The sequence below is a fragment of the Cygnus atratus genome, chromosome 1, assembly GCF_013377495.2.
Source record: "Cygnus atratus isolate AKBS03 ecotype Queensland, Australia chromosome 1, CAtr_DNAZoo_HiC_assembly, whole genome shotgun sequence".
In the NCBI taxonomy this organism is placed as follows: Eukaryota; Metazoa; Chordata; class Aves; order Anseriformes; family Anatidae; genus Cygnus; species Cygnus atratus.
In genome coordinates this window covers 199,572,876-199,588,758 of record NC_066362.1, presented here as the reverse complement: position 1 = coordinate 199,588,758, position 15,883 = coordinate 199,572,876, and the positions used below count along the sequence as shown (strand labels likewise).

Below are 15,883 nucleotides of genomic sequence, written 5' to 3'. Positions count from 1 at the left end.
TGTTTAGTGTAGTTCCCAAGGCATAAAAAGAAAAATAGCAGAGGAAAGCAGAAATACAGAAAGCAGGTAACTCCAGAATTTGGTACCAGGGAAGCTGATTGATATTTTTCCACTCTATTTTGTCAGAAAAAAGGCACTTTACTGTCCCCAAACTCTTATCAGCCAGCGCACCCCACCTTCCAGAGACGAAAAACACTAAAACCCAAACTCAGTCTGCTGTGAACTTTTTCTTGGCTCTTGCTACTCTTTCTGAAGGGAGGGAAGCACATCTTTGCAAAGTTCACAAAGGACTGAGAGCACTCCTGCTAGTCAGTTCCGATGGCTCTTGTAACAACCAGTATAAATGTCCTGCAAGAAAGGGATGTTGGCAACATGATAGGCTATAACTGAAAATCTTTTTGAGGTTGACCTGGCTTTCAGTTAGTGACAGCTTTAATCGTAATGGAGACTTTGTGACAAAATCCTCAAACTTAAACTACTCATAAGACATACATATTAATCCTGGAGAGCAAAGGTGGTTAGTCCTGCTTTTAAAAAAGCTATCAAATCTGATCCTGCTCTTATCTAAGACAAACCATCCAAGGCAACCTTACTTGTGGGAGGAACAACCCCATCCAGGCTATGCTCTACAAGGAAGCTTGTAAATCTCCTAATGTAGTGTTGTAATCCCACAAAAAATTCCCATCTTCTTAGTTTGTCAAGAGCTAACTTACTTCACTCCAAGTATGCAATTGTACATTTGAAGTGCTATTGCTGTTACAGATGAATTGCTCATTTGTTTTTTACTAGTTTCACTTCTTGGCTCTTATCCCAACACAGAGCTGCAATTCTGAGGCTCCAAACACTGCACAGGGAAGTTTAATTGTAAATGAAACAAATGCTTTCACCATTATTATTTAAAAACCACTCAAGAAATTGAATGTGTGTGATGTATACAACAAAATTTAAAGCTGAATCTATACTGTAGCATCAGACTGCACTGTCTTAAGACTTCTTATAGTCTGTAGGCTTTGGCAGCTATCCTAAAATAAGTTTCAGACAAAGAGGTGTAGCTTTACTTTCATTACAGTTAGTTTTGTCACTGACTTCAATAAAAGCAGGACTAAGTCTGTAAATGTTATTCAAACAGGTCGCAAAAAGAGAGACGTCTGACCGTACAACTGACTCATCTCCTATGGATGGCACCTGATCTAGAAGCTAAACATCATCTGTCTGTTGTTCACTGTTCACTGTTATTCACTGTTACTTGAAATTGCAATTCAAAGGGTTCTTATCTGAATATCACTGCTCTGGAAATCATCATGACAAGTACTCTGAAAGTGTGGCATCAGAATACATGCTCAATGGTCAGCAGAAATTCACTACGGAAGATATACCAAGCAGCAGATTTGAGGACAGGTTTATCAATTCATAGCTGCCTATTAAATTTGAAGGACCAGACAAGGATGAAGGAAAAAATGCAGCAATGCTACAATGCTACTAATATTACTACTAGAAATGACCAAAGCAGTGTGAGAAGAAAGATTAAATTCAGGAACACTGAACAGTCATGTGGATAAGGTATGCAACTGCAAATTCCTGCAAGGAGAGAAAACAGGGAGCCTCATGCACATCAGGCTTTAGTCATATTTTTAACTGAAAGGAGGTCAGACACTATAGGAACAAGGATAGTGAATAAGTATAAATAGAATTAAAAGTCAAATGTTATTTTTGTTTGATTTTTGTTTTCCTGAATCATTCAAAAAAATAATAAAACTGTTCAAAGCTCTTTTAAATATCTAGGTCACAGATTTTGGCCATGAAAGGAGCAAGTCCTCATCCTCCTGATGTAAAGTTCTCTAAAAGTAACTTCTACATGGAGTCACTGGAACGCAATTGCCTCAACCTAAGTAAATCTGCTGACCTCAAACAGAACAGGATCTCATTTATCAAACAGTCTGATCTGGGGGAGCTAGCTTATCTGAGTGAGGCAGTGGTGAAGACGGGGTAGCGTAGGCTGCATAAAAGAAGAAAAGGATGCTATGTCGCTGCACAGTGGACAATATCCTGGTTTGGGATGTCTTCACCTTCTGCTCATTTCTCATCTTTCATGTACTGAGGAATCCATGGCTCACACAGCTCTACAGTATGTTAGAAACCCACCACACACATTAGTCAGAGAACAAGTCTAAGCAACAACACAACACTCCTTGACCTGACTGCAGCACTCATCTCTAACCCCAGCACCATTCACATCCCCTGCCCATGGGCCTGGAACACCACAAGGATTTCTTTATGGCAACACAGACACAAGACACTGCAGTCATTTAAGAAAAGCACCCTCTAAATTATTTTGGGGTGAAATTCAAGGCAGCAAATCTGGTTAGCCAACCTCTTGCTGGTTTAGGCTGCTCAACAGACCTTTTCAGCTATGCCCGTCTCATTTTCTGCCTCCTCCCTTGGTTGCAATGAATAATTCTGTTATTCAATAAGAACTTCATAGGTACAGTTGCTATGCTATCGCTATCATTGCAGAAGCAGTCTTTCTTTTCTAGCTTGATAACATTCTTCTTTTGCTGTACTGTCCTGTATACATAGTTGTAAGCGTATGAATGGGGGGGGTGGGGGGTGGGGGGAAGAAAAGATCTGTTTCACTGTAACAATTTTCATTTGAGGACTGGTTTTATACATTTATGTGAATGAAATCGAAAATTGAATAAAACTGAATGTGTTTTATTCTATAGAAGAATGAATACACAAAATAACACAAGGGAACATTTTCTAGTTCACACAGAAAGTTGGAGCCAGACAGGATCTCCGGACACAAAACATTCACACAACTGATTTGCCAAAAGTGGATGAACAACAGCAACAAAAAGATAAGGTATTTTGCTTCCTCTCCAATTGAATACTGGTAATAACTAGCCATTTCTGAAAGCCTTAGCACAGGCTTCTTTGGCAGTTGTTAGATAACATTCTCCCCAAACACGCATCCCAGTGTGACATATGAGAGGCAGGAATAAGATGTAAGAGCACACACACTGTAAAGGATACAGCTGATAGGGATGTAAAGGCAAAGACATTTTCATGTGATCCCCGCAGTAGCACCAACATTGCTCACTGGAATATAAACAGATATCTTCTGTAATAATAATAAAAGTTCAAGATGTTTCTATTTTAAAAAAAACAAATATGCAAGATGGAATTTCCTCATGTATAACATCTGGTAAAAATAACTGCTGAGCTCTTCTGTTGCCATGCAGCGCTGAGCACATCAAAAAGGTCCAAGGGTACAGTCCTTACACAACCAGATCCTGAGGCACTAAGATCAGGATCTGAAATGGGCCAGGATCAGTGGTCAAACCGAGCTTCACGAACATTTCTTCTGGTAAAAGCACTGGCTGTCTAGGCACCGCAGCACCAGCCTTACTAACGGCTCCATTCTCGAAATGATGAAGTGCCCCAACAGCCCAGGGAAGTAGCAGATAAAGAAGTTTGCTGGAGTACTTCATCTAACAGAAAAAGATCTCTCCCAGCCCCAGCCAAAGCACTTAGCACCCTGAAGGATATTTCATAATATAAGCCTTGCGTAGACAGTACCATTGCAAATGCAGTTTTTTAAGAATAACTCTGGTGTTGCAGCAAAGAGGACTTTGACAAGTAATTTACAGTTCTTGCAGTGCTCTATAGCCTGTGTCCCTCTTAAGTAATAGCAATATAACATGTTCACTCTTTCCCGTGTATCTGTCTACAGAAAGTGAAGAAGTCTATCATACAGCACATAGTAGAGGTCTATAAATTACCCAATATACATTCTAGGAGGTCTGGTTTTAACACTGCTACAGTGCAATGCTAACTCGAATAAAAACGTTTTTTTTTATTATGAATCATGATGTTGCACAGCAGCAACGGCCAGTTTTATAATCTCAGCTGTCTGAAATTCCTTTTAGCTGTTGTTTTCATAGACAGTAGGAACTGTCAAGAGCTCTAACAGCAATTAACATTAGCTTAGCTATTCAAGACCGAACACTTCCAGATGGGAAACACAGCAGCTTTGGGTACCCATGCTGGACTCAAAACATCCTGCAGATACAGGGATGCGGCATCTTTCACCAGAGCATGAGACTGGCAGTTAATATTCAAAGAAAAAGCTCTAATACTCATGTTCTCTCAAATTACCTAAACCAAAGGCAAATGATGACCTTGCCTTAGGATGTGAGTAATATTCTGTTTTCCTAAGACAAATATAAAAATAGCATTGCTGGGTTTTTCTTGCAGCAGAGAATGAACAGTAACTCCTGAAATCCTTCCCAGTCTCCACATGTGAAATAAAGTAGGTCAGGAAGCAGTCAATGGTAAAGCCTTTCAGAAAAGCTACCAGCAAATGAAATATGTGGGAAGGAAACAAGTGGGCCTGTGATTTCTCATCCATGCAGCATACCAAATGTGTGGGGTGCTGGTTAAGGTAGAACTGAGACAAGTTCAGTTCTTCGGAACCAACTTCACAGCCATGTCCCTTTGGAAGAACAGTCCCCAGATCAAAGCCTAGGGTAAGAAAACCAAAATAGCTGCTTGCAGATCCAAGACTATCCCCTGCTTCAGCCTCTTGCACTCTCTTTAAGTCAGTGTGTAAGAGAAAGGGTGTGAGTATGAGAGACTCATGCAAGTGGCTTTCACTTTGTGCTCTCTCCTTGCATGATACATCAAGCTACATCACCACAGCTTCCTTTTTGCTAACTAACTTAAGATGTTGGATGCTACCGGCTGACCTGAGCTGCAACCCACCACCTTTCTGCATGTTTCCATCAAGTAAACAGAGCAAGTGAAGAGCCTGTGGCGCTGCACTTCAGCTACAGACTTACAGTCCAACAGGATTCTGTTAAGGAGCATGCTGTCCTTCTATGAGGTCCAGTGATCCCAGTACTCTAATGTAATTTTCCATTTAAGCTGGTGTGACTTGATTTCCATCAGCCCAGAGGAACCTTGGTGGCACTAGACCCTGCTAAGCCAGGAGCTTTCTGAGAGTGATCAGACTTACCTGTAGGGAAATAGTTCTGCATCAAGGGGGAAACTCTCCCTTTGCTCCTCCACATCACATGGTGACTGAAGAAAAGAAAAAGATGGCACCACACTCACTGTACCCTGCACAATTCTACCTTACAAACCAGTTTGGGGGAAGCTCTAGCATCCTTTCTTGTCATCCACTCCCCCATGCAAGTTTTTCTTTTGTATTTAAGCGTCCTTTGAAGGCTTTAAAAAACAAACAAACAAAAAAAAAACAAAATAAAACAAAACAAAACAAAAAACTCAAAAAGGTGTTTAAAGAAACATATAAAAACCTACAGTTCTTTTAGTTCAATACTCTCAAAGTGGACCAAAATTCAGTTAGATTTAGAAAGCTATTTGCTGCCCCTCTTTGCATGTAGGAATTCCAGAGAAACTCCACTAACACAAAGACATTTCCTCTGGAAATAAGCAAATGTCATTTAGTCACTAGGACTCCTTTTGTTTCGTGCATGTCTCTGCTATGTATAGCCCCTCCCAGGCTGCCTACTCAAATTATCTGTTGGAGCAGCAAGGGTATTAAAATGTTGTCTTTTTGTATGTTCCCCAAATCCTGCCAGCTGAGAAAAACCCACAGCAGCCAGCCAAAACAAAAGCCAAATGCAAAGCACACATCTGGCAGCTCACAGGAAATCTCAGCTTCATGTGCTGCTATTCTTGGGTGCTCCTTAGACAATAATTCCCAAATTAAGTAGCCTCCAGTGTTAAAACCAGCTCTACGAGATCAGAAAAATAACAGGCTTGAGTGATGTTCTTTGTTCAGTAAATGCAGTAGCACTAGTAACCTGACATACCTGGGCTGTCATAGTTCTGCGCTGATAAGCCCTGTGATTCGGGGCATGTCCCTGCTTAGCCTGGTGATGCCTGCAAATCACCTCCTTTAAAAAAAAAAAAAAAAAAATGGATTTTGAGCATTTGCTTTCGATGTGTGTAGGTCAGATTTCAACTTTCATTCTATTGATGATGACAGAGTGGAAGAACAGAGGCTTTTTTAAACATTAATGTACAAGGGTGAATGGCTGGGCTGTGACAAGGAGCTGGTATTCTAGCAGGCCCCCTATGGGAAGCACGCTCTGAGCATCAGCAGGAGTGATAGAGGAGGAAAGAAGGGATAGGAAAGACTGAACAAAGAATGAATGGGGGTGAAAGAAAGAGGCTCTGACATTGAATGCATGAGATTTAATGTTTCAGTGTAGTTGGTCACACCAGATGCTATAAGCTATGAGAAGAACATAACTACAGCCTCTACAAACAAATAATCCTCTGTATTTAAATGCATTACATAGGCACATCTTTGCACACATCCAGCTTCAGCAGGCCCAATTCCTCACGTTCCCAAGTTGTAAATTCTGTAGCTGTACTGATATAAAGCAAGTATAAGTGTAAAGCAGAAACAAATCTGCAATGTTCATTTTACAGATGTATTTCTTTTTGTTTGCTTTGAAAGCAAACCAGTCCTGTCAGGCAATGGTCTCAGGTCACAGAAGTTAAATAAACAGGTGAACAGGTTCAGATCCGTGGGCGGTCTGTGGTCGCCATCTGGTGGCTCAGCATGAAAAGTACAGGAAAATAAGGAAATCACGTCTTTCTTACCAGCGTTTTTAAAGATTGGATTGTCACCATTTTCTCTTCCATCAGGGTTAGGAACGTGAAAAAGCTATTCCAAGACTCGTTACTTACACGTGCAACTTCTCAGGAACGCAATTATTCTCTTTTTACCTTTGGCTTCCATGGATCTCACCCTCATTTTCCCTCATGTAGCTTCTTCCCTGCAGGCCAGCTCTAAAAAGAATTAAAAGTAGTTGCATGCATACAAACAAGATTCTCACATGATCCCCATCATCTGCTAGGACACCAGCCCTACAGACATTGCCACCCCAATATCCCTGTACATTGCTATATCCTGTAGAGGCTTTGTAACAACCAAGGGTGGTCATTGACTGTGAGGTTCAGGACGATGGCATTTAGGTGGCCAAGAGCATCAGAAGGACTGATGACCTGGGCATTGCAAGGAAGGCTAGTGGCCAAGGTGTGACGCTAGCCAGGATGCAATTACATGAAACTTTCTGTAGGAGGGCTTGCTCATTTTCATTTTCCTATCAAAAGTCCTGCAAAATAAGGCTGTTTCATTTGTATTTTCAAAACATCAACACAAAGGCTTTCCATTCATTCTCCCCAGCTTCCCTATTTCTATGCTGTCTTTTCAAATAGCTTTGGCTTGTTCCAGCAGAAGAACAAGTTGCTATTGGCAACCTTTCTTTTTATAACCCCCTGTGCAGCACAGTCTGAGGGAGTCACCCTGTGGGTTCAGAACAGAGAACATAGTTTCTCCAAGGACTAAATGAAATGCAGTAGTAACTCAGGCCATCTTTATTTAAGCTCTTCAGGTGAGGAAGAAATGATTACACCTTCTGGTAAAATACTAAGGTATAAACCTTTTAATCCAGTACGTGTTCTCCAGGGATGGATACAGTGCCATATTTCAGAGGCACCCCTGTGCAGGCATAGCACCAGTCCTATCAGTGTACCCTGGTGCCCAAGAAGGCCAATGGGATCCTGGGGTGCATTAAAAGTGTGGCCAGCAGGTCAAGGGAGGTGATCCTCCCCCTCTACGCTGCCCTGGTCAGGCCTCACCTGGAGTACTGTGTCCAGTTCTGGGCTCCCCGGTACAAAAAAGACAGGGATCTCCTGGAAAGAGTCCAGCGGAGGGCCACAAAGATGATACGGGGCCTGGAGCATCTCCCCTATGAGGAAAGGCTGAGGGACCTGGGTCTGTTCAGCCTTGAGAAAAGAAGACTGAGAGGGGATCTTATCAATGTTTACAAATATCTTAATTGTAGGAGACAGAGGTATTTGGCCAACCTCTTCTCAGTGGTTTGTGGGGACAGGACAAGGGGCAATGGCCAAAAAATTGAGCACAGGAAGTTCCGCACCAACATGAGAAAGAACTTCTTCATGGTGAGGGTGACGGAGCACTGGAACAGACTGCCCCGGGAGGTCATGGAGTCTCCTTCTCCGGAGATATTCAAGGCCCGTCTGGACACCTACCTGGGAAACCTGCTCTAGGGAACCTGCTTTGGCAGGGGGTTTGGACCTGATGATCTCTTGAGGTCCCTTCCAACCCCTACAATTCTGTGATTCTGTGATCTGAGGCTACAGATGCTTATATAACCCAAACTAAAAACACCGTATATGAAACATCAGATGCTTCTACAGAAAACTAATGCAATCTTATTCAGCTAACCACATTTACAGGTTTGGCTGCAGAATGAAGTCAAACTTAGGATCTCCTTCTTAGCATCCAAGAAAGACCCTGTAGGTTTTCATCAATGGGTTTGTTTTAGTAGTCTTTCAGTACCAAAAACTAAAGTCTACATCAGTTTCGCTATCAACAGTAGCTTAAAGCAGAACCCAAGTTAAATGGCATAACACGAAATGCTCTGACAGAGCTAAATGCTGTGTTGCCAGTAAGATCCACACAACACATTCAACTGATCCCCCCACACCTATCGCTGTGCATCCTTGCTCTTCATCCTTCCACTATGGAGGTGCAGGAAGCATGCTTGGTTTGCATTTCATGCGTAGTGAGATCTTTTCTCAGGATAACAATATTCAGAAAAGGAAATAAACTGAGACACAAATGGGACCTGCTCTCTCATGCCCACCATTCACATGCAAAGACAACATAACAGTAGACGCGGCAGGTGTCCTCAGAGCCACCAATTTCATTGACCTCATATTTGATGGTTGAAAGGCTGATGGTGATTTTAACTGAACCACAGCAGTGCCAGACCCTCATTCAGTCAATCTAAATTAGCACTTGTTTCAAGCTCTGCTCGAGTGATGCATTCTCAGCATAAAAAGGTTCAGCAGAAGATAGCCTTCCTTACACTGAGGGGTAGGCCAGCTAACATGACTGAATTCTTGAAGTGATTTTTTTTTTCTTCAGACAATATCAAAATCACTGATTGAACAGACAGAAACAGATGTTAGCACTTCCTTTTCACATAGAGTCTCAGAAAACCGATGACTTCTATTTAGAGGTCAGGGCAGGAGAAAACATTTTTCCCCTTACACTGCAGGACTTTCACAAGAGTTATTTTAAAGAGTTGTTTATTTCTTGTCTTGCCTTTCTTTAACTTCTGTCTCTAATCTGAACTCTGGCCTTTCCTCCTATTTTTTCTGCAGCTGTATATCTTTTTATTGCCCTTTCAATTGCTTTTTTTATCAAGAGGTTGAGTGTAGTTCAATTTGTCCTTCGCATAGTGATCACAGAAAGTCCAGGAGTCTGATTTGCTTGTGTATCATTCCCATTTCACACCAGCACAGTTTCTTTTTGAAGTGACCAGAGAATAAGACTGTTGAGATTCAGGCCTACGCTACCAATTTGTACGCAGCACTGAACGTTAGTGAAGTATTTAGATGTCTGTTTGGAGGAGAAGCTTATTTGAGCCACTGGGATGTTTTTCAAAGAAAGACATCGCTCAAAATATGCAGAGAAAGGGGAAAAAACAAAACAAAACAAAACAAAACTCCCTACTTTTTGCTGACAGCAGAAATCATGATCGTGGAAGTGGAACTTTCCCTGACAGCATTTTTTTCTGCACGCACACAGTATATAACTACCTCCATCAAAACAACTTGTTTTTGCAGTACCAGCACTTGCAGAGACCAAGAAGTAGCTAGATCATCATCTGCAAGTCAAGTGTAGAGTTAAGGAATACTACAGGATTCGGGTTGAGGGGAGTTACTGTAGTCTTGTGGGCAGGATACAGGGCTGGGAAACCAGAGACCTTCCTGTCTACTACAGTGACCTCAGACAAGTCAGAAAAATGCTGTACATCAGATTCAGTGAGGGCAAAAAGAAGCATCCTGCTTCAAACTACCCAGGAGAAATGGTGCTATCTGCAGCCACGTAGTCTATTTTTTTCTGAACAATGAGGTCCTAAAAGGAAACAAAACAAGGTAATATCTCCAATCACAGAATAATCCTGAATAGGACAAAAATTGAAACAGACATTGCAAACTTCTGGAGCAAATATTATGTCTTATGTCTGACCACAAAAGATCCCACTGGGAATTATTAGCCTCTTATTTCTGAGATGAAATTCAGAACAGGAAACTATTAAAAAAATAAGCTTCATACTTTGCATTACGATGTAATCACACAACAAACAAAAATGTCCAGAACAGTGGTGCCTATTTTTAACTTGTTTTTAAAATTTAAAGCCACTGTGTCTTGTTCATCAACAGAATTGAAATGGTTCCCTGCCTCTGACTACATACACCAAATCTCTTCCAGCTGCAACAGAAGATCAGAAAGAATAAACAGCTAGGAGCAGACAAAATTGCCAAAGCACATATAACAGTGATAATCACTGCAACATGACTATTTGTAAAATTCAAAGGATACACGTTGGGTAGCTATGACTCACAATCAGTAGAGAGGGCTATGTAAAAGGCAGTACAATTCAAGTCTGTGTAGGTAAGCACATTAAAATAAATAAATAAATAAATAAATAAATAATCTTGTCCTTCACTCCTGTAGCATGCAAAAACTAGAATACCAACAGCCTTCGGAGCACTCCAGTGCAGCTATGATGAAAGCTCATCCTGAAGCACTTGCAACATAACTAAGTTGCAGTTTATTGATTTCTCAGTCCAGAAAGGCACATATTTTGGTATCAGCTATGCTCTAAAACCAGAGGATTTCCATGTGTACATCTTTAGCCCTCCTCCAATCTCTCTGTTTTCCACATTGGCATCCCATTCTGTGCCAGTGAGGTTGGAAGAGCCACCTGAAGAACCTGTGCCTGCTGCACATGAAAGATCAATGCCCTGGGAAGTCAAAAAGCTGAAAAAATCCACAGAATAAACTGCTTCTCTGTAAGAACTCATTCTCAGTCCATAGCAAGATTTGAGGCACTTCAGCCATGGTGAGTGAATTCTGCATTAATTACAAGCCTTTTATGTTATCATGGTGACATCAACACAGGCAAACTTGAGCTGATTTAACATCTTGCTGCCACAAAAGAGGCAGATACTCCCCACATCACCTTGTGCCAGGGCTGCAGCTTGTCCACCTCCTTCATGGGCCAATCCAGTGGCATTTGAGGGAGGGGATTGTCCCCCTCTGCTCTGCTCTCGTGAGACACCGACTGGAGCCCTACATTCAGCTCTGAGGCCCCCAGCACAAGGACATGGGAGTATTAGAAAGAGTCCAGAGGAGGGCCATGAGCATGATCAGAGGGCTGGAGCACCTCTCCTGTGAAGACAGGCTGAGGGAGTTGGGGTTGTTCAGCCTGGAGAAGAGAAAGCTCTGGGGAGACCTTACAGCGGCCTGCCAGTAGGCAGGCTACAAGGGGGCTACAGGAAAGTTGGGGAGGGACTCTTTGTCAGGGGGTACAGTGATAGGACAAGAGGGAACGACTGTAAACAAAAAGAGGGGAGAGTTAGGTTAGATATTTGGAAGAAACTCTTTACTCAGAGGGTGGTAAGGCCCTGGCACGGGTTGCCCAGAGAAGCTGTGGATGCCCCATCCCTGGAGGTGTTCAAGGCCAGGCTGGATGGGGCTTTGGGCAACCTGGTCTGGTGGGAGGTGTCCCTGCCCATGGCAGGGGAGTGGAATTAGATGATCTTTAAGGTCTCTCCCAACCCAAACCATTCTATGATTCTAATACAGCAGCAAACTGAATACTGACGAAACCTAATGAAACATGCAGCCCATTGAGCACCACAAATAGGAGAGAAGTGACCTGTAAAGCCAAGAGCAGGAGTAAGCAGCAAAAGCTCCTTTGTTTGGTATGGCAAGCTATTAAAAAAGTGCAGCATCTTTCATAACTTTATCCTTCTGCACCTTGCAACACTGTGGCTGGGGTAAACTGTTACCATATTAAGAAAGCACAAATTTTGTCTCTAATAGATAGGTGTATGTGGCACCTTGCAGAACGGGACATTTCAGAAGCCCTGTAGTGAAAACCAAAAGCAGCATGGTTTCTAGGCACCTGCGAAAGTTTTCATCCATACAAATTCTGTTGCATATACAACCAGAAAAGTATATAGAAGAGGGAAAGGAAACACAGGTTATAAACCTAGTTCTTATTTCTATGCCCTATATTAGTAAAAAGTAAGAAGCTGGTATTTTGAATAGTTTGAAAATACGAAGCTAGAATAAATTGTAAGAAAAGTTTTCTAGGTGAAAAAAAAATTTCTAGGTTTCATTTGCTTCTATTCTATTGACACTTTACAACAATACACCTCATTTAGTTCACTCATGAAACATTTAATAATAAGTTCTGTCAGAAACACTTCAGATTTAATTAGTGAGTGGTTCTATAGCATAATAGGGACTTGGAACTCATGATTTTCTTCACTTTTTCAAAATAAATTAAACCTATGGAGCCCTCAGGAGCTAGGCAAGTCTTTTCACTGTCTGTATGGCAAATACATAACAGCAAAACACAGATAATTAATATTTACAAAGCAGACAGTATATTAATCCACAAGCAACTCTCCCTTAAAATTACAGAAAAAATGTTGAAAAGAAACCCATGAGGTCAATTTGGCCCAACCTCTGCTGAAAGCTGGGCTAACTTCAAGGTTATATCAGGTCACAAAGGGCTTTGTGCAGGCATTTTGAAAAGTTCCAAGAAATTTTGTGTTCCATCTTTTTGTAGCCTGTTCCTGTGCTTATGCACTCCCATGTTGAAGGGACTGCAACTATGAGACTTCTTCCGGTTGTTTAAAAAAAGGCTTCCTTCTTTTTCTTGTCTTGAGAGAGCAGTCAGCTGCAGACAGACAGCATGATGTCCCCCTTGCTGGCTTCCCTTCTAATCCTGACACATAAACCTGTCATCAGCTCCACAGCAGACCTCTGTGTATTTGAGCATCTGCTTTAAATCCTCTCTCTAACAGCTGAAACTGTAACAAAGACTAGCAACCGTTATCTCTAGATAACTCACCTTTATTTGATAAGCTACAAAAGTTGTCCTCAGACACTAGAGTAACCTGTACCTCCACTCAAAACACGCTGTTCCTCCAGTGAGTCATAAGGGGAGTAACTGGTGTCTCCTTCTTAGCCTTATGCTGTAACTAAAACAGTTTGGAAGTTCCTGTCTTAATCACCCATCAGACTAGTTTTGTGACTCAGAGGAATGAAAGGCTACTGCAAAAACTGCCACTGAGAGGCATTCTTCCCATCCAACCCCAAATCAAAAACCTGAGTCAATTCCCAGCATGCTCACTCCATTTAGTAGGGACATTAAGGACCCTGCCCACAAGTATGCAAAAGCTTTATTTGTTGTAAATTAATGTGACTACATTTGCACATGCTGAAGGGCTAACAGAGAATAAGCTAGTAATCCGGCAGGTATATCAAAAGAAAGTAGCACAGAAGTTGATCATACTCTATCTGTATTTGAACAGCACCTTAACATACAACCAGGTTTCTCATCACCCAGCAAGTACAGTTCCTACATAAAATAGTCACACAAAACTCATTTCAGTTGGACCTAAGGAAAGCTGTGTCATGCTAAATGGCATGTAGAAGGACAATCCTACTCAAAACATCATCTGATATGCACCTCAAATAACAGTGAGCTTGTTTCCTCAGTTGAATGAATTGAAAAAAAAAAATACTTCCATAGATTCCTCTCAGTTCAGAGAGAAGGAAAAAAAACAACAACCAACCAACCAACCAACCAAACAACCTCTTAGTATCTTTAGTAAAAGATTTTTCCACTAAAACATGGAGAAAGGAGAGGGATTAACTTTTCCTGCTTTTTGGTTTATTTAATATTTTTGTTTTAGTGAAATATTTTGCCTGCAAAGTGACCTATACAATTCTGTATAGGAACAAGCACAATATTTTATGAATTTATCACAGCTGTAATTTGTTCTCAAGTAAAGCTCTTCCACTACTCTTTGGCTGCTGCTGTTGCGTATTTAAGGGTCTTAATGTCTTGTCCAAGCTGAGACACACTGAAGGCTATATGTAAAATGGCTGAAAGCAGTAATTCAGAGCTTCTAAGTGGGGTGAACATCTCAGTTAGTTTAAGAATGCTGAACAGCACCAAAGTTTTCACAATATTTCCATCTCAGTTTCCTCAGTGTTACCTTTTGCTTGAATAAATGCAGCCAAAACCCAGTGGGGTTAAATCCCTCTGGAGTATTAATCTAAAGATAAAACATGTTTTCGCTCAGTGCCTAGTCCCATGGTGCTTCATTAACTCCATTTCCAAGTGCTTCAACCAGAAATTAGCTGATCAAGGATTCTAGGTTCCTAGGCCAAAAATTGCCCTGGCCATATTAGCCTTTTTAGGAACACCAGAAGATGTGTCCGTTCTTTAGCCCACATCACTTAAACACAGCATTGATTTCAGCTTACATTAATGAATAGAGGCAGAATAGTGAACACGTGCACATCATGCTGCTCCAGGTACAGAACGGTGAGCTATGCTGCTGCACAGGGATACAAACTTCCACTGTGGTCATTTTCAATCTCACGTTCCCTATAAGTTATAGGGGAGAGCTAAGACATTCCATACTGGTATCTGCAACAGCCTGCATGCTGAAGGTAACCTGGCAAGCATCTGGGTTTGACGTGACAGTGTGGCAGAGCACTCTGCTCAGACTATTAGCTGGATCATTAAAAGCAGGGCTATCACACAATGGGGCCGGACTGTGTAGGATGGTATACAGCACAAGACAGGACTAATATCAAAAATGCTGCTGTTGTTGTTGTTGTTTTAATATCCGTCTTTGGTCAGATATTTTGAGTGTGTATTTTTTTTTTTTTTTTTTTGTATCTTACAAAATTTCAGATCATGCTACTGCTATGTCACTGGTGTAGTGCACTTTGCTAAGAAGGAGGCACCAACACTTCTGCAGGGCTCATCTAGTGGTCTTGTACTAAGATTTTCTAGTGTAATGAGCTCTGCAGGTGAGGTCAGTCAAAATCCAATGCCTGGAATTCATCCTAGGTTTAGGTTTTGTCTACATCAGGAAGACATGTGGTGCAATAGGAGTAGACTTGTCAATTAGTTGGGTGTTGAAAGCAGGCCGACCATACTACATATAGATGTGGACTTAACTTTTGAGTTTTATTGTTGGAAATGTGTCTTAAGCATGCATTGCCACCTCAGCTGGCAGTGGGGCAAGGGTTCTGAGCACGAAAATCTGTAAAGAGCCAGGGAGGTCATCCCTACATGACAAATTCCTCTCTGCTCATGGACCTAAAGGTTATGGACTCCTCTCAAACATGATGACCAAACTGAATGGATTTTTCTAAAACCATGCGGTAGAGATTTTAAGAGGTGCAAAAAGACTCCAGGAAATGTAAGCATGTAGGAAGCCTGAGGCCAGTCCTCAAGCCAGGAGCTGGCAGTCCCAGGTTACACACACACTCTCTTAGGGGTTGAACCTCAGTAAAATGGAAATACAGAGCGCTGAGACATCAAGCAGTCAGTCCTCCTCCTGGTAAATAAATCCACAGGTGCATCTATGTCTCTGAAGAGAGCTTTTCAGAGAGTATTTGGGTACACTCTTTGATAAAATAAATGTCTTAAAGTACAGTTTTTATTTTCTTCCCCCTTGTTTGGCCTCCATTATGCCACATATCCTGTGGAGGATAGCACAGCTCTGTGTGAAACAGACATGGTGAACCTAGTGTAGAAATCATTGCTTCACCTCCTGATGGCATTTGAAACGTGGGGTGGCAGGATGTCAGGGATATCGGATAGAGGGGGAAGGCAGGGGAGAACTGGCCACGTCCAGACGGACAGCCAGACCTCGGGAAAGGCTCTGGGCAGGCTGAGGTCCCGATCCCGGGGTAAAAGCCCCT

The 15,883-nt window shown here is 41.8% G+C and overlaps 1 protein-coding gene across 1 annotated transcript in view; it reads right to left on the bottom strand.

Moving 5' to 3' along the window:
* The window catches only part of CTSC (cathepsin C), a 770,970-nt gene that overhangs the window by 650,503 nt on the left and 104,584 nt on the right, over window positions 1-15,883 (bottom strand). The window lies entirely within an intron of this gene.